Below are 19,611 nucleotides of genomic sequence, written 5' to 3' on the forward strand. Positions count from 1 at the left end.
AGTTGAGACCAGTCAGAGAAGAATCTCACGTACCAGGAGAGTGACAACTCAAAGCTGATTAATAAAAGATAAGTTATATATTCGTGAAAAATTAGCAGGTTTCACCCGAGTGTTTTTCTATATGTACTTGCTATATAGGTATAACATTTTAAATCAGTGTTAATAGTTACAAGTTCAACTTTTAAAACATATTTTATTTTATTTTTAATAATTTATTGTCAAATTAGCTAACATGCAGTGTATACAGTGTAATCTTGGCTTCAAGAGTAGATTCCCATGATTCATCACTCACATACACCACCCAATGCTCATCCCAAGTACCCTCCTCAATGCCCAAAAAAATATTTTAAAAGAAATGTTCATGTTTACATGTCCAAGAAGCATGCCTAGAATTGGACCGTATTCATTCAGTTGGGACCATCTATTACTAAGACCCTAATGCAATTTACTGTTTCTCTGCACTAACTACAGAAGGAAGGAAATACACGACCTTTTGAGTATCAGACTTGCAAATATAATCACAGAAAGGTTCATGGATTTATTGTTTCAGAAAAGAGTTTAAGTATGATTTTAGAGAAAAGCTGACAGAAGATTCTGCGCCTGTGTACTTTGCATGAGCCATCTTTAGGAGGCTTGCTACAGCTCCTCAGCTTTCCCTCCTAACTTTAACCGCTAACCTATTTTTCAAGTTCTGTGGTCTCTTTTCATTGATTCTTAATTTCACCCTACTTTGTTATTGAGAATATTTTCTAAATAACAAACCTCCTTTAACCCTGTACAGATTATCAGTTGGCTACATAGGAAATTTTAAAAGGTGAAAGCAAATTTGGTTATTCATATTATTCAAGATTGTTTAATCTTTATTTCTTGAAAACCATTAGTGGATGGTTGCCTTCTCATTGACACTACAAACACAATCTCTTTACTCCCAATAAAATTCTTTCTGACTCTCTCATTGACTTTGATCTTGTTCTGAATGGTTCTCTCTTTGACAGCAACAGAGTGAAAGGTCTTGAAGGGCATTTGGGAAGTTAAGTAGAGGAGGGAAGGACAGGAAAAAGGCTTGGGGTTTTCAATTCTTAGTATCAATGGCTCTCAAATTTTCACTTGCTTAAGAATCACCTGGAAAGTGAGGAGTGTTAAAAATACAGATTTTCAGGCCTCATCCTCACAGATGCATTCTGAGGCCTCCCAAAGGCGAATTAGATTTACCTCTAGGGCCAACTAAGTCTTGACTGGATCCATGCATCATTCCCTCTCCACTTGGTGATTTTACCAATCACCCTTTCCTGTTTCTGCCCTCTGAAAATATTTTAAGTATTTCTTCTGAAGTAGCTTGAACCTGGGGCTAAATCCTGACGTAGCCCATAAAAACTTCAGGTGCAGAGTCTACTTTCAAGCATCTTCAGACTTTGAGTGTATTTGTGGTCTTTGGGGGTCTAAAACTGTTACCTGGCAACTCACCATAACCAGCCCAGATTCAAGGGGAGTGAAACTAGACTCCATCTCTTAATGGGAGGCATAGCAGAGACTTTACAGCCATCTTTTTTTAAAGAGATCTACTTTTATAATATGATTTTGTTACTTGGAACATGAACATCTTTCTATAGCACATAGTGTGAGAGCAAACAGAAAGTGAAATGGGTGATTGAATACAATTAAGAAAAAATTCAGATCATTGGATCAGTGAGGCAGATGTGGCTATTTCATATTTGGATTTCTTTAACTTTGCAAGACTATCTTCACATATATTTAGACACCAGGTGTCAGCACAACCTTGAGCTCAATTAATTTTCATCAAAATATCCAGATAATTGGGTAGGGAAAATTTGGTCTAAGGACAGCACTGTAGTTTACCTTCTCTATTTTGTGTCAGGCATTCTGCTTAGTTATTTCATAGCAATGATTTTTAAATGCTATATATAAACTCAAAGTGATGCTCAAAAATAATAGATAAAGCACAAAACCATAGGAAAGCAATAAAATGTATCCAATGGGATAGCATAAGTCATATATATTTTACAGACACAATTTATATGGTAGTAAATCCCTAATATGATTATAAACAATGTCTGAAGTTTACTGTTTGTTTTGTGCCTAATTACAAGTCATACATCTCGGACTATTAATAATAGAATGCTACTTCTACATATACATGTTATCGCTAACATGTACCTGCTCAGGCTCAAGCAGAATCCGAGCAACTGTCTCCAATGGTAAGTTAAAGAAGACGTTTTTCTAGATTTCCATTTTTTATACTAAGAATTTATTTGTATCCCTCCACTGACAGAATCTTACCCAGACCAAAGTGCTTAGGAGTAAAGCCAGACAATTACCTACTGATAAAAGGGCCAATTCAACAAAAAGACATAACAATCCTAAATGTGTATGCATTGCTAGGAGAATCTTTGCATTTATCCTCAGCTATTAGGATAAACTTGCTGGGTCACAGTATGTACATTTTTAAGCCTTCTGATAAATCTTTATATCGCCCTCCAGAAAGGTTGTACCAGTTTTTATTCCTAGCCAGAAATATATGAAAAATGTCCACCTGTCTTTATTTTCACCAAAAACAAATGACTATTTCATCTAAAATAGATTTCAAGTGTTTTGATTACTTTCATTTTCTCTTAATACCAACCACAAAAGCATATGGACTTTTTAGAAAGTAAGGTTTCTTGTATCTGCATTCAAAAACAATGAGAATGATCTTATTTGTATGTAACCCTAGTGCTTCAAAACGCTCCAGTGGTTCAGAATTATTCTTTAAAATTTGATATGAAATGGTCATTTCAAACAAACATGCATATGTGCATGTGTGCACACGTGCGTGTGCGTGTGTGTGTGTGTGAGACAGTACTGAGGTAAGGAAATTCTCCCCTCATACCTGATGTATAAATTGTCACATCATTTTATAATTGTCAAATTATATGCTTTGCCTGATAGATTGAGACTCTCCTTAATGTCAGGCATTTTGTTTTTTGTGTTTTTGAGTTATCTTGAAATTATAGAGTCTGGTATAGTAACCATTCAATAAATGTTTGATGAAGGAAGACTAGAATGAAGTAAAGAATGAGGGAAGGACATGTAAATTTTAACGTGGTCCTTATCCAAGTATCACAAATTTTAATTAATATAGTCCCATTAAAAGAAGTTAACTGTATTGTTCTATTATTTTGTTGGCTTCTAAATCAGTCAACTATGGAAAATCCACATAGAATGTATTACATTCTAGAGACTATCTAGAGCCCATCAGAAAATTCTCTCTTGTCTCAATTTTTTTTTTATAAACACTAGCTGATATCTGCATTTCTTTCATAGTGAAAGAGCCTGAACTGGTTGACAATTGTCAGAATGTTGTATGTGAACTTCCTCAACACGTGAATAAAGGATTTACATCCCCTTCTCTTGTGGTTAATTGCAAAATTAGATTTTTTAAAAATTATTTTGTGAAAGAGAGCACACCCATGCAAATGAGGGAGGGACAGAGAGAGAAGGAGAGAGACAATCCCAAGCAGTCTCTGCCCAGCATGGAGCCCAGGTCAGTGGGGGGGTGGGGGGGGGGCGGGATGGGGAGGGGGATTCAATCATACAAACACTGAGATCATGACCTGAGCCAAAATCAGAAGTCTGATGCTCAACTAATTGAACCATCCAGACACTCCTAGACTTTGTTTTATTAAAATGAGGGTAGGGGAGCCTAGGTGGCTCAGTCGGTTAAGCATCCAACTCTTGATTTTGGCTCAGGTCATGGTCTCATGGTTAGTGGGTTTGAGCCCTGTGTCAACCTCTATGCTGACAGCATGGGGCTTGCTTCAGATTCTCTGTCTCCATCTCTCTCTGCCCCTCCCCTGCTCTCTCTTTCAAAAATAAATAAACATTTTTTAAAAAATAAAATAAAATGAGGGTAAATTTTTTATTACAATTAAAATTTTATATTTGTGTAAAATACTTGCAGAAGTTAGTCTAATGAGGATTCCATTACTCTGAAACTTCTGTTTAACCAGAACTTTGCTAAGCATTAATAGTGATGACTCTAAAATATGCTTGGTTTGGGGGTGTCTGGGTGGCTCAGTCTGTTAAGCATCTGACTTCGGCTCAGGTCATGATCTCACAGTTAGTGAGTTCGAGCCCCACATAGGACTCTGTGCTGTCAGCACAGAGCCTGCCTCAGATCCTCTGTCCTCCTCTCTCTCTGCCCCTCCTGTGTGTGCTCACTCTCAAAAATAAACATTAAGAAAAAAGGCTGCCTTTAAAGTATGCTTGGTTTTGAAATGCATTCTGAATTATCAAAGACTTAATTACATTTAATATAAGTTTGTACATCATGTTCAAGTAATTTGAAAATTGATTAGCATGCAGAATCACCAATGATTTTAGAACTATAGTTGATTTTGGAGACTATCAAATTCAACCACATCATCATACACGTAAGAAAACTGAGGTCCCAGAGAAGTGAAGTCACTTGTCCAAGGCTGCACAGCTAGTTAATGCCGCAGTGGAGCTGGATCAAGTCTCCTGAACCCTGGCCAAGTATTGTATCCATTGATTGGCCAGATGGACTGACGACTTCTTTCTGCAATTGACCATAAGTCCTTACCTAGAGAAGAGAGAGACTTTTCTGTAATAGTATGTAAAAGCGTGATAGGCCAAATGGCCAAACACATAAACGATATCAGATCTCTATGATGAAGAAAGACTAATTTCCTAAGGTCTGAATATTTTGAAATGGAATCTCTCAGAGTTAATTCTTTAGCCTAAGGTCCTCCTTCGCTTTTTATAACTAGTTTTGGCCCCACACTAAGCATCCGGAACCTACTTGTTAGCCGACACTGAAGCATGATAAGAATTAGCAAGAAGTAACTCAGTCCTCATTCTGCTCCCCCTTAATGACCAAGCTGAGCATCTTTATCTCATTAATGTCTGACTGTAAAGTCCCTTGACACTTGAAGAGACTAGCAATTTATTTATAAGGATCTGGAACCTGATTGTGAAGCTTTCTGCTGGCAGAGATTTCTCAAAGATTTATCTTTCTCCTGGAGTAAATATCTTATTTTTAATTATTCATAATGTTTCTCCTGTTTTACCACAAGCTTCCTCAAAGGACAGAAGTGCATTAAGTCGCTTCTATTACTATAAGAGTGTGAAGTGTGAATAGAATACATGTATATATATTTATATGTATATATTAGTATCTCATTGTTATGTTCTGGGCAAACAGGATTAAACATGATTTGTAAATGTTGTAGTCAGAAATAACAAAAGGTGTAAAGTGATACAACAGACTTTATGCTGCATGCACACCAGAAAACTTAAATGACAAATGCTCATCGTTGAGGTGGAAACTGGAAAGATTCTGTATTCTTAACAGCTATATTAGGGAGGTAAAAATGTGAGCATGCCTATAAATTGACCAGAAAAGCTTTACTGACGTTCATGCTAAGGGGGATACTCAGCAATTGTGAACGTCTTCTCCATAAGCTCAGTTTGGTAACCTTCCTTTTCTCACGACAAATACTTAATAATTAGTGAAAATAAAAAAGAGATACTGCCTCCATATTGTAAGGTTAGCTGCAACTGTTAGCTTACTATCTTATACATGCTAGAGTTGAAAGTAGTCCTATGGGCTTTGTTTTCATGCTCATTAAGGAATAATTTAAGAATATATATAGTGGCCAGGGTGTGGGTGGGCGCCTGGGTGGCTCAGTCAGTTGAGCGTCCGACTCTTAATTTCTACTCAGGTCATGATCCCAGGGTCATGGACTTGAGACCTGCATCAGGCTCCATGCTGAGCATGGAGACTGCTTAAGATTCTCTCTCTCTCTCTCTCTCTCTCTCTCTCTCTCTGCCCCTCTCCTCCACTCACACTCTCTCTCTGTGTCTCTAAAGGTAAAAAAAAAAAAAAGAATATATACAATGGAATTTGTCATTTTTAATGTACAGTGAACAGTCCTATGAGTTTTGACACAGTCACATAACCACCACTGCAATCAAGACACAGAGCATCTCCTTCTCCCCAAAAGTTTCCTCATGGTTTTTTTTATATTTATTTACTTTTGAGAGGGAGAGAGAGAGACAGGGCATGAGCAGAGGAGGGGCAGAGAGAAGGAAACACAGAATCTGAAGCAGGCTCTAGGCTCTGAGCTGTCAGCACAGAGCCCGACGCGGAATCATGACCTGAGCCGAAGTCAGATGCCCAATCCACTGAGCCACCCAGGCGCCCCTCATGTTTCTTTACATTCGATCCCTTCCCCACATTCAACCCCCTTGTGCCACCAGTCTTTTTTCTGTGGTTTGGCCTTTTTCAGAATGTCATATAAATGGACTTGCGTAGTGCTCAAGCTTCTGAGTCTGGTTTCTTCGGCTGAGCCTAACACATCTGAGATTCCTCCGTGCTATCACGTCTATTGGTAGCCTGTTCCCTGTTATTTCTGAGTAGTATTCCAGGATGTGCGTGTACCAGTTTTTGTACCAACTCACCAGTTGATGGCCATTCCCCCCCACCCCGCCAGTTTTGACTGATTATAAATAAAATAACTATAAGCATTTATAATTACTTTTATGTGAATATAAATTTTTATTTCTCTTGGGTAAATACCTATCAGAATGGGGTTTCCGGATCATATGGTAAGTGCCAAACTGTTTTTCAAAGGGTCTGTCATATTTTGCATTCCCACCAGTGATGTACGAAGGGTCCAGTTGCTTTGCATCCTTGCTAGCACTTAATATCGAAAAGTGTTTTTGTTATTCATGCTAGCCATTCTCATAGGTGTACAGTGATAACACATTGTGATTCTAATTCGCATTTCCTTAGAGACTAATAACATTGACCATCTTTTAATGGACTGATTTGCCATCTGCATATCTCCTTTGGTGTGATGTCTGGATGTCTGTTCAAATTTTTTGCCCATTTTCTTATTAGGTAATTTGTTTCTTTATTATTGAGGGTTTCTTTTTCAAAGTTCTTTATATATGTCATGTGGTCACCAGTCCTTTAGGAGAAATGTTTTTGTAAATATTTCTTTCTATTCTCTTAAAAGTGTTTTTTTTTGTTTTTTGGTTTTTGTTTTTTAAAAAGGAAGAGGTGTTCAGTTTTTGTTTCGTTCGTTTTTTGTGGGTTTTTTACATCTGGGTGTCCAACTCTTCTAGCACCATTTCTTGAAAAGACTCTTTTCTCCGAGGAGTTGCCTTTCCACCTTCATCAAATATCAATTGACTGCGTAAGAGTGGGTGTGTTTCTGTTTGTTTCCATTGATCTGTATCTCCATTCTTTCACCAAATACCACCCTGCCTCAATTGCTAAAACTTTTTTTTTTTTTTTGCTTTCTTTTCTTTAAATTCCAGTTTGTTAACCTACAGTGTAATGTTAGTTTCAGGAGTAGAATTTAGTGATTCATCACTTCCATACAACAGCTGGTGCTCATCACAAGTGCCCTCCTTAATCCCCATCCTTATAACTTGATGGTAAATTTTGCAAGCAAGTAGTGTGGGTCCAATGTTGTGTTTATGTTGGTCAATAAAGAGTAATGAGAAATATGAGTACAATGGGGAACACATGAACAATCTATAAGCATTCAAATTTAAATTTTAAAACTTTGTGGGAGCCAATAATACATGCCTGCAGGCTGAATTCAGTCTGTAGGCTACCAGTGTGTCCGGAGGGAGAAGGTTTGCTGATGAATGTCTTGTGAAGCGCTAAGCCCTTCCAGAAGTTTTCTTAGCCCTCACAGCAGGCAGGACTTGACCTCAGCGTCATATGCCAGCTTATCCAAAATAAAAAGGAACGGTGTGGCAAGGGAGCACATGGCCCATTTTCAGTGAGGGCCTCGGGCACTCTAGAAAGCATCCATAGAGAATAAAGTCAGAGTTCCCTACGGTGAGAGCCCACTAACTCTTCAACTTTATAAATCTCACCATTCCTTACTGATGGTTGAAATCCTCTAACTGAGGGGAAAGTCTTTAAATTCACATTCAGAGATGCAAATAAAATACAAGTTGCTATTTCTTAAAAAGCCCAACATAAACTTACCATACGAGCCAGTAATTCCACTCCCAGATATCTACTCAAGAGAAATGAAAGATATGTCCACACGAAGATGAGCACATGAATGTTCATAGCAGCATTATTCACAATAGCCACAAAGTGAACACAACTCCAATGTCCACCAACCAGTGAATGGACAGACAAAATGGAGTACAGCCACACAACAGAATACTATTCAGCAGAAATAAAGAATGAATTGACACATCTCAAAAATGTTACACTAAGGGAAAAAAGCTACACACAGAAGACCATGGCACATATGCTCTCATTTATATGAAATATCTTGAAAAGGCAGGGGTGCCTGTCTGGGGGCTCATTTGGAAGAGTGTGCAACTCTTGATCTTGGGGTCATGAGTTCAAGCCTCATGTTGGGTGTAGAGATTACTTAAATAAAATATATGTCTTGAAAAGACAAGATCTATAGCGACAGAAAGTAGATTAGTGGTCATCTGGGGTTGGGGGTGCCAAAGGCATGTATTATAGATAGATATGAGAGAATTTTAGGGGTGATGAAAATGTTCTAAAACTGGATTACAGGTATGTTTGCACAGCTCAGTAAACTTACTAAAATTTAATTGGACATAATACGGGTGAATTTTACAATATGTAGATTATACCTCATGAGGTCAAAAAATATTTATAGTTTAGTGTAAATGAGTTTCAAGTACAGATCTTCCATAACTAACAATGGGGCTACATCCCAATGAACTCATTGTAAGTTAAAAATACCATAAGTGTGTTGGGGCACCTGGGTGGCTCAGTCGGTGGAGCACCGACATTGGCTCAGGTCATGATCTCATGTTTGTGAGTTGGAGCCACGCGTTGGGCTCTGCGCTGGCAGCTCGGAGCCTGAGCCTGCTTCAGATCTTGTGTCTCCCTCCCCCTCTGCCCCTCCCCTGCTCCACTCTGTCTCTCTCTCAAAAATAAAATAAAAACATCAAAAAAAGTTTTTTTTTTTTTAATATCCTAAGTGGAAAATGTATCTAATACAGCTAATCTATTGAACATCACCGCTCAGCATAACCTGTCTTAAACATGCTCGGAAGACTCACATTAGGGTGAGTGTTCTTACTCTAGAGTTGGGCAAAGTCATCTAACAGGAAGCCTGTTTTGTAATAAAGTTCAATATCTCGTGTAATTTATTGAGCACTGAACGCTGAAATACTGGAAGTGAGACACGGCATGGCTGTGTGAATACACAATGGTTGGATGCGTATTGGTTGCTCGCCCTTGGTACGCATGAGGCCGACCTAGAGCCGTGGCTCACTGCCACCGCCCGGCATCACAAGAGAAAAGTGCACAGCATATCGCTAGCCTGGGCAAAGCACAAAATTCAAAACTTGGAGTATAGCTTCTACTGAATTCATATCACGTTCACACCATCATAACGTCCAAAAATCCCAAGTCCAGCCATCCTAAGTCAGGATGCTCTGTACACAGCAATCAGCCCGACTCTGAACTACTACAGATGGTTAGTCACAGAGCTTACCCTCTTTGGTTTAGGAGGCGGAGGAGGGTAGCAGAAAGGCTCCGAGGGAGGGGAGGAAAAAAGACGTGGGTCCCAGAGAGGCAGCTCTACAGAGAGATTAAGAGCTTGGACAGCTAGATCTTGATTCGTGTCCTGGCTCTACCACTCACTGACAAGCTTTGTGGGCAAGGTATTTCCCGTCTTTAAATCTCCACAGCCCCTCTGTGAAATGGTGCTTTAGGACTACAATAGAAAAAAAACAAAAACAAAAACAAAACAAACAAACAAAACAAGGAGCTAATCCATGTAAAGTACTTAGCAGAGTGCCCACAGCTGATTTAGAAAGCTTTAATATTACCTATTACTACTGTTAAAATAAGTTACAGAGAGGGAGGCAAACCATAAGAGACTCTTAAATACAGGGAACAAACTGAGGGTTGATGGAGGTGGGAATCGGGGGACGGGGAAAATGGGTGACGGGCATTGAGAAGGGCATTTGTTGGGATGAGCACTGGGTGATGTATGTAAGTGATGAATCACAGGAATCTACTCCCGAAGCCAAGACTACACAGTATGTTAGCTAACTTGACAGTAAATTATTTTTTAAAAATAACAGTTTGAGAATAAAAGACAAAACTGGAAGGTGCCACGAACTTGCTGATGGTATTCCTTACTCTCAATTGAGAAGAGATGGAACTTTATCCTTCGTAACCCAAAGTGCACGCCTGGCAATTCTCAGTCTCTTTGGCGCCGACTGTAGTTGCCCTGGGGTTTCTGCGGCCTCACATGTACAGAACACTGTACCGCTGAGGCACAGGAGTAGGATTGTTGGGTCCTTTCTCAGGGATCTCGGAGTATCACCACCCTAGTCTTGCACCTCCTGAATCTTCCTCCCTCCTCCAGTTCCATCCTTCACCCTTATTCATTCCTTCCCGGGGAAGGGAGACACAGCTTTGTTTCACAGTCCATGTTCACTCATGCCAAACTTTATGTTCAGGTCTCCAAGCTTTTGTTTTGATAAATGAGGGGAGATCTTGAAACTTAGCTCTCAACCAAGTCTGGCTTTTAAAACTTGTCTCTCATTTCAAGATGCAAAAACCAAGCAAACAAACAAAAACTTAGCAGTTAGAACGGAGCAATAAGTTTGTGTCTGTAGCTGGTATACACTCTCTCTCTAAAGCAATGAAATATTGACTCAGAGAGTAAAGACCTCAGTAAGCTTCACATGTTTAAAAGAAATGTAAAAGAACATTGGCTTAAATTTTTGAAAATTGTTACATCTGTGGCAAATGTACAAAGAAAAAAACCATTTTAAATAAAAATTCAGGAATTTAAAATGACTTGATATTCTTGCTGAGAGTGAGGAGAAGTAGACCTTTTCATGCAGTTTTCACACACTGCTGGTGGCTGTGTACATTTGCTGATGAGTGACCCTAAGGGTCCAAGAGGACATCTGCCACTGTGTGTAACCTGTTCCCCTCTGCTCATGTCTCTCCTTCTCTCTTTCTCTGAAATCTGAGAGAAATGACAATAAATAGAAATCTCTAAACATGGGGAATATTGAGAAAAAAGAAATTAATGAGCCAATTTTCTCTTTTATGAATAATTTAGATCACAAACTTATTTAGATACATCAAGGGCATAACTTTCTGTTTCCAATTATCATCTCTTGAGATTTGGGAGAGATTAGCCAGTCCATCCATATCAAGAAGCATGTTGTTGTGAAATATAGAAATTTCTTTTAATTTTGGCTATTTTGATTATATTTTTCATCTATTAATTCAGTGAATTTCTAATTTGCTGTAAATATTGATGCTTGAGGTCTTAAATGTCTATATCCTATATTCATTCACATATATTCTATATTCATATTTTGATTCCAATCTTCTGTTTTCTCAGTAGTAAGCTTTGCTTTCAGAAAATGTAACACTTCCATCTGGTTCAACCCCACAAGCCTAACAGGAAAAATGGTTTCCTATCCCATCCCTTAGAATGAAACTTAAGGAGCAAAAGAGACTTCTCATCAAACATGACAGATTGAACACCTATGTTCACCTCTACTTCCTTCCAGAATCTCACAACATGAAATAAATAGATTTCCTAAAAGACACAAATCAATAAAGGCAACAAGAAAGAGAAAGGAGAGGGCATTATAACCTGGTAGAATTTAGAAAGTAAACAGCTGAGTATAAAATACTTATCAGATAAGAGAAGCTGAAACTTTTAAACCAGCACAAGGCAAAGTAAGATAACCCAGAACAGTAAAGAACCCCAGAATGGTTTAGAAATAATTTAGAAGTTTCAGGTATTATATACCTCAAAGTGCTGGTCAGGTGGGGCTAAAAATGGAAGGATAGGGTAAGTCTGTATAGGAAGAACTTAGAACTCTCAGATGCCCTCCTTCACCCCACACAGTGACTACCTTTTTTCATCCCAGGGCAAGACTGGTTTGCTCTCAGAAGAAGCTCCATCAAGTGGCTCAGGACACAGGACATCAGGAAGCCAAGGGCAGAGATACTGCCTGATAATGGAAGTCTACATACAGAAGGTGAGAATTTCATTGCTTTTCTTTAATTTGGCTCCCTAAAATGCTGGCATCCATACTGATACCCCCCGAAAAGAAGACTGGAAGATTTTTCTCTGGGAAAATTGACCAAACCGAGAGCTTCACAGATACTGACTGCTGGGGGCACTTATGACACTGTCCAGCGGGCCCCCCTCTAATGAAGACCACCGTTCCAGAAGTACCACAACCACTCGACCACTCACACAAAGGCTCCCATACAATTTCTTAGTGCCTCGCTCCCAAACTCAATACACAATAGCAGAGAAAGATTGTGAGATAGACTTAATCTCCTGGAAAGAAAAAGAGAGAGAGATGGACAACGGGGGAGAAAATTTAGAAGCTTAGAAGACCAGTGTAGAATGTCCAACATGCATGCAATAGGAATCCCAAAAAGAATAAGTAGAGAAAATGAAGAGGAGGGTGCCATTATAGAAATAATCCAAGAAAATATCCTAGGACTCAGTGACGTGAATTTCCAGATCACTCCCAACACCTTGCTCCAAGACACATCATGAAATTTCAGAACCCTGGTAATAAAGAGAAGATCCTAAACGCTCCCAGCTTTTTTTTTTTTAATTTTTTAATGTTTATTTATTTTTGAGAGAGACAGACAGAGACAGAGCATGAGTTGGGGAGAGAGAGGAAGACACAGAATCTGAAGCAGGCTCCAGGCTCTGAGCTGTCAGCACAGAGCCTGACGCAGGGCTTGAACCCGAACTGTGAGATCATGATCTGAGCTGAAGTCGGACGCCCAACCAACTGAACCACCCAGGTACCCCTCGCTTTTTTTAAATGTCCTATACAACAAGAACAGGAACCAGAAGAGTATCAAACTTCTCAATAATAACAATGGAAACTAGAAATAAATGCAACTGTATTCAACCTGAAGGAAATTATTTTCAACCCAGAATTCTCTGCCCAACCAAGTGTTCAATCAAATAAGAAAATAAGAGGATAGAGACATTTTCAGATGTGCAAAGTGTATCTGTTAGATGCAGGGAAATTTTAATATGAAGAATTCTTAATTAGTAGAAGATGATTAACATGGTAAAAGAGAACCCTAAAGCATATAGGAATACTAAGTGTAGTGGCTGAGTACCCCAAAACAAAGAAGGAATAAATTTGGAAGACCCTCCTCCCCCGAAGGCTGAGGTCCGGACCTCCTCATACAGGGCGCCGCTGATGCCCGTGGGATGGTGGAGAAGTTCACTGGGGTGCCCTGGACCGAAGCTGGTTCATGGGAAACTGCCCACTGGGGTGTGGCACACTGAAGCCAATGTGTAGGATGCCATCCACAGGAGTGAGCTGGATGGAGCTGGCTTAGCAGAAGTCACCACTGGAAGAACTGGAGGCACCTGCTGGAGGGGAGAGGAGAAATTGCTGGAGGGCAGGTACCAATGAGTTCCTTGCACCCTTGTTGACAGCTACCTTACCCATGGGAACTAGGAAAAGACCTTTTCTGTGCCCTGCCTTGCAGTGTCTTTCCAGAGCCCTCTATTGATGAAACATAACATTGCTTCGGCTGGCAAAGGAAAGGTGTTTACAGGATCCAGCTCCAGCACCCTAAAAGAGGGACAATAATTGACCGCGGGCACACAAAGTCTCAGAAAATGTACTTCTTATGTGCCTTTTCTTGGCAAGCACTTAAAAATGTAATCCATCAGAAAGAAGGAAGTTAGAAGAATATATGGGATTTAAAAAACAAGGGAGAAGGGATTGATCACAGCAAGGAGGTAAAGGAACCCCAAGATGATGATAATGGAAAACCCAGGATGATAGCTGGAGACAGCAGGCCTAGAGAGCAACTAGGGTCTCTGATTGGATAAGAATGACATCCAGGAAGGATGCCTCACTCATGTGTGTGACAGAGCATAGGTGGGAGGTGGGGGCAGGAGTGAGGAGGAGAGGGAAGAAAAACAGAAAAGAAAAAAAAAGAGGAGAGAATATATTTGAGCATATTGAAAGGACATTTATACTCTGGCAGTGAATTTGCAGGTGCATTGCTGACAGATACATAGAAAAGTAAGAAAAAAAATAACAAGCAATTATTAATCTAAGAGGGGGAAAAAGCTTTACAAACAAGGAAATGTAGGGGCGCCTGGGTGGCTCAGTTGGTTGAGCGTCTGACTCTTGATTCCGACTCAGGTCATGATCTCACGATCATGGGATTGAGCCCTGAGTTAAGATCAGCACTGAGCTGGAAGCCTGCTTAAGATTTTCTCTCTCTCCCTCTCTCTCTGCCCCTCCCGCACTCGTTCTCGGAAGAATATGGATACCTCAGAGAGAACCAAAGCCTCACCTTCCATGGTAGGCAGCCAAGAATAGATATAACTAAAATGAAAAATATAAGGAAGGAACATTTAAAAACATTATTTAGAGGGGTGCCTGGGTGGCTCAGTCGGTTAAATTTCTGACTCTTGGTTTTGGTTCAGGTCGTGATCGCATGATTTATGGGTTCAAACCCCCTGTTGGGCCCTGTGCTGACAGCGTGGAGCCTGCTTGGGATTTTCTCTCTCTGCCTCTCTCCTGGTTATGCCCCCATCTCAAAATAAATAAACATTAAAAAATATTATTTAGAAATGTCAAGGTAAGTACCAAAAGAAAGACCTAAAGTGTCACATGTGGTTGTTTCTAGGTAGCAATAATTGAAGATGGGTAGAGATGGGATAGAGATCATTGGTTTTAGTTGAGTCTTACAGAACTTTGACATTTTAAACTATGGATATTGGTATCTTCAATTAAAAGTAAAGGAAAACAAGTTAGTAAAAAAAAAAGTTCTTTCTTAAGTTTGAATTGGAATCTCAATCTGGGTTAAACATATTCCCTCAACTTATTTCAATTAAAGACTGGTCTATCTCCCTGCATTCGACATACTCTCAGAAGCATTAAGTCCTTAGGTGGTAGGGACCTCTTCCTCAAACTGTGTGATAACCAAAACCAATGTGTTCCAGAGGGAATGAGAAACTATAATGTAAGCATGACCCATCTTTACAGTAGAAAGTCAAGTTTACCCCAGGGTAACTCATGTAGATCTTTTTTAGATAAAGCCCAGGACACTGTTAGAGATACTTCAGAATAAAAATTAAAAACTACTGCTAGAAACTATCCATCCTGAAATAGAGGCCTGTATTGGTTTAGCTGCTGACTTATATACATAGTTACACTGTCATTGAAGCTTTACCCGTGTGTCTCATCTCAAGAAGTGATGCCCCTCTAGCTCTTCACAAGCATATTACCTTTAAACTTAGAGTGTCAAATATGTATTGAACACTTAGTGTGTGTGTTCCAAGATGAATTGCATCCCCTCCCAAAATCCGTATGTTAAATCACTAACCCCAGTATCTCAGAATGTGACCTAATTCAGAAATGGATTTTCTTTTTGTTGGAAGTATTTTCCAGCAAGTCAATTTGATTTCAGTATATCTTCTCAACATAACTGCATCATGAATCAAATTGAACCTATACATTTGTATTGGTTGTATATGACAAGTTGTAGGAAGAGGTAGCAGAGAAAGAAAATGTGCTCATTTCCTTAGACTGAGTGAATGAACTTACTTTTATAGCAGAGGGTGGAAGGGATGAGACTCACTAAGATTTTCTAGTTGAATTCCTTACTTGATCTTCTGGCTAATTCAAAAGTGCTTTCAGTTTACAGTTTGGTTTGCAAGTTTCCTTAAAGCATGACTGCACATAGTTGTGTATAGATTGCTTAGGATTCAGACACTGTAAAACAAGGGTAGGCCGGCCTTTTCATTGAAAATGCTCCCCACTCACAAACTACTGAGGGTCTAAAAAGACAACATTATCCTAAGACATATGTATCATACAGAAGTCCAAGTGGTTTAGGGTCTGTGAATACATATGGAATTGAAATGTCTACCTAAAACAGAAGAACTCTCTAAGCAATGATATGCACGTGTCCTGATGCACAAAGAACCATCAGTTTTTATAAAACACATGAAGTATTTCAGTGTGCACATCTGGAGTAGTATCACTAGACTAGGGGCCTGAAAGTAATTCTACTCCTCTTGGTATTAAGAAATTTCAATTTTGGCATTTGAATCTATACATTCAAAGTAGAGTTGAGAAATGTGATACAGCTATGCTGATAATTTGAGTTAAAACACATTTTCTTTGATTATCTGGATGTTGCAGGCAAATGTAGCAAACTATTAGCAAGAATTATTAGCCAGAGAATTGACTCAATTTTCCACTTCATTTTGCTCATGTAAACGTGGTCTAAGTCATTGAGTGAGAAATATTCCTAGCAATTAACTACATTTAAAACCTTGGTAAAAAGTCATTTTTATCTAATGGCCAAACATAATAATAACATTTATTCCTTACAAGTGCATGGTTTTGCAATTTACAGGCATTTCCCTATGTGGTATCTGATTTGATCTGCTCAGATTTGTTTTTAAGGTGGACAGTGGTGAAAAAAATGAGGAATCTAGAGGTCAAGAGATTTTATGGAGATAACACAATTCAGGATTCATGAGTCCTAGTTCAGAGTTCTTTCCACTATATCAAAGATTAATCTTTTTATGTGCCATGAGCCTCTTTGGGGATCTACGGAAGCTTTTGGACCCCTTCTCAGAAAAAAATTGTTTTTAATTGTATTTTTAAAGCTCCATAGAATTACAGAGGAAACCAATGATATGAAAATACAGTTATCAAAACATTTTTAAATGTTTGCTACAGTAATACACGTAGTTCTTTATTAATGCATTAAATATCAAGATACAGGAGCAAATCTAATTCTACCATAATTTCAAAGTAGTGATGAGTGTAAATGATATTTTGAGATATCGACAGCAACTGTAACGCAATATGCAAATATCTGTGGTTTCTATTGGTGACATAGTCACCAATATGGCTACGGATAAGACATTGGGAGTTTCCAACAAATAGTAAGCTAAACAGGGTGTGGCATTAGAGTTTTTTTTTTTTATTAAATTTATTGTCAAATTGGTTTCCGTACAACACCCAGTGCTCATCCCAAAAGGCGCCCTCCTCAATACCCATCACCCACCCTCCCCTCCCTCCCATGCCCCATCAACCCTCAGTTTGTTCTCAGTTTTTAAGAGTCTCTTAGTGGCATTAGAGTTTTGAATTGAATTAACTATTTGATCAGTTTCTGGAGTAATTCAGGAACTCTTGCTGGGTTCTGAATAGTGAACTAGGTGCAGGCAGGGTGACATTGAAAGGTCTGGAACCCAATTTGAATTATCCTCATCCTAGAGGCAGTAAATCTCCATAAGTGTCTGCTGCCATGGCATTTATTCACTTGAGGCATTTATTCATCCTTTCTTTAGATATTCAAAAGCTGGTAATAAAAAATCCAGGGACCAACTGGAAACTAAATTGCAGTTAATTCAAGGAAAAGCTCTCTATCTCAATTGTTGGGTCAGGTTTTTCAAGCCAGAGACATACATTCTACTTCTGGTTGTTCCATTGGTTCTGTCAATAATCTTGGTCAATTCATGTGTGTGTGTGTGTGTGTGTGTGTGTGTGTGTGTGTGTGTGTCAATATTTTTATAGACTTTATTTTTTAGAACAGTTTTAGATTTGCAGAAAAATTGAGAAGGTAGCACAGAGTTCCCATATTCCCTGCACAGTTTCCCCTATTAGTAACACCTTACATTAGTATAGCACATTTGTGACAATTAATGAACAAATTCTGATGCATTATAATTAACTAGAGTCCATACTTTATTAACATTTCCTTAGTTTCCACTTACTGTCTTTTTTCTGTTCCAGGACACCACATAACATTTAGTCACCCTGTCTCCTTAGGCTCCTTTTGACTGACAGTTTCTTAGACTTTCCTTATTTTTGATGACCTAGACAGTTTTAAGGACTCCTGGTGTGGTATTTCATATAATGTCACTTAATTGGGATTTTTCCTGATGTTTTTCTCATGACTAGACTGAAGTTATAGGTTTTTGGGAGGCGGATCACAGAGGTGAAGTGCTATTTTCTTTTTTTTTTAATGTTTATTTATTTTTGAGAGAGAGAGAGAGAGAGAGAGAGAAAGAGCATGAGCAAGGGAGGGGCAGAGAGAGAGGGAGACACAGAATCAGAAGCAGGCTCCAGGCTCCGAGCTGTCAGCCCAGAGCTCAATGCAGGGCTCGAACTCACAAACTATGAGATCATGACATGAGCTGAAGTCATGTGCTTAACCAACACGGAGCCATCCAGGTGCCCCATAAAGTGCTATTTTCAGTACAATGGATCAAGAATACATGCTATCAACATGACTTATTACTGTTGATGTTGACCTTGAACACCTGGCTGAAGTAGTATTTGCCAGATTACTCCCTGATAATGTTACCCTTTCTTCCTCCTGCCAATTCACTTTTCACATTTATGTAAGTAATCACTGAAGAGAAAGAATTCCCATAAACCAGAGTAATAGAGAAGCAAGTGTCTCTAGAAAAGGTTTTAGGAGATTAGTTAGCCCTGACTCTGGTTCCTGTATCCACACCTTCCTGCACAGACAGGTTTCTGGCTGGCCTACTTTTAAAGATAAAAAAGGAAGAGGACCCCACATTGAAAGAACTCTAAACCCTTGGCAATTGATGTTGCATGGCTCAATCAACAAATACATAGACTGTCCTAACCATGTGCAAGCTGCTTAGATATGTGCATAGCTCTGAGGCATTTACACCATCTTAAATCATTTCTGGAACAATGTGGTGTATTCATAAATAAATAAATATATGAGTGGAAAGACAAATGACCAAATAAAATGCAAGACATATGACACAGTGGAAGTCAGTCTGAAAAAATTATATTGGTTATGAGCAGAGAATATGGATTCATACCATCTAAGTTGATGTTCCAGGTCTACCCAAATGACACATACAACTTTAGACAAGCCTTTTAGCCTTTCTAAGCCTCAGTCTCCTTAACTGTAACATGGAGACAGTCATGCCCACTATTATAAGTTGTATAGGGACACCTGGGTGGCTCAGTCAGTTGAGCGTCTGACTCTTGATTTCGGTTCAGGTCATTATCCCGGGGTCATGGGATCAAGCCCCGCATCAGGCTCCATGCTGAGTATGGAGCCTACTTAAGATTCTCTCTCAACATGGGGAAGGAAAACAAAAACAAGATAAAAACAGAGAAGGAGACAAACCAAAAGAGATACTTAAATACAAGGAGCAAACTGAGGGTTGCTTGTGGGTGTTGTGTAGGGAGATGGGCTAAATGGGTGATGGGCATTAAGGAGGGCACTTGTTGGGATGAACACTGGGTGTTATATGTAAGTGATAAATCACTCAATTCTATTCCTGAAATCATTATTACATTGTATGTTAGCTAACTTGGATTTAAACTTAAAGAATAAAATAAAAAATAAATTAAAAAAAGAAGATTCTCTCTCTCTCCCTCTGCCCCTCTTCCCTCACTCAAGTGCACATGTACATACATACACTCATTTGCTCACTCACGCTGCCTCTCACACTCTCTAAAAAAAAAAATAGTTAGGGGCACCTGGATCGCTGAGCCAGTTAAGTATCTGATTCTTGA

General features: G+C 39.1%; 1 protein-coding gene across 2 annotated transcripts in view; it reads left to right on the plus strand.

Annotated features, from left to right (window-relative positions):
* SYT14 (synaptotagmin 14) overlaps positions 1-14,125 on the plus strand; it is a 260,002-nt gene extending 245,877 nt beyond the window's left edge. For both annotated transcript variants that reach the window (XR_008293364.1, XR_008293365.1), the window contains one exon: positions 11,950-14,125. The gene's annotated coding sequence lies outside the window, so the exon portion shown is untranslated. The remainder of the gene's footprint in view (positions 1-11,949) is intronic.
* The last annotated feature ends 5,486 nt before the right edge of the window (positions 14,126-19,611 follow it).

The sequence above is a fragment of the Acinonyx jubatus genome, chromosome E4, assembly GCF_027475565.1.
Source record: "Acinonyx jubatus isolate Ajub_Pintada_27869175 chromosome E4, VMU_Ajub_asm_v1.0, whole genome shotgun sequence".
Classification (NCBI taxonomy): domain Eukaryota; kingdom Metazoa; phylum Chordata; class Mammalia; order Carnivora; family Felidae; genus Acinonyx; species Acinonyx jubatus.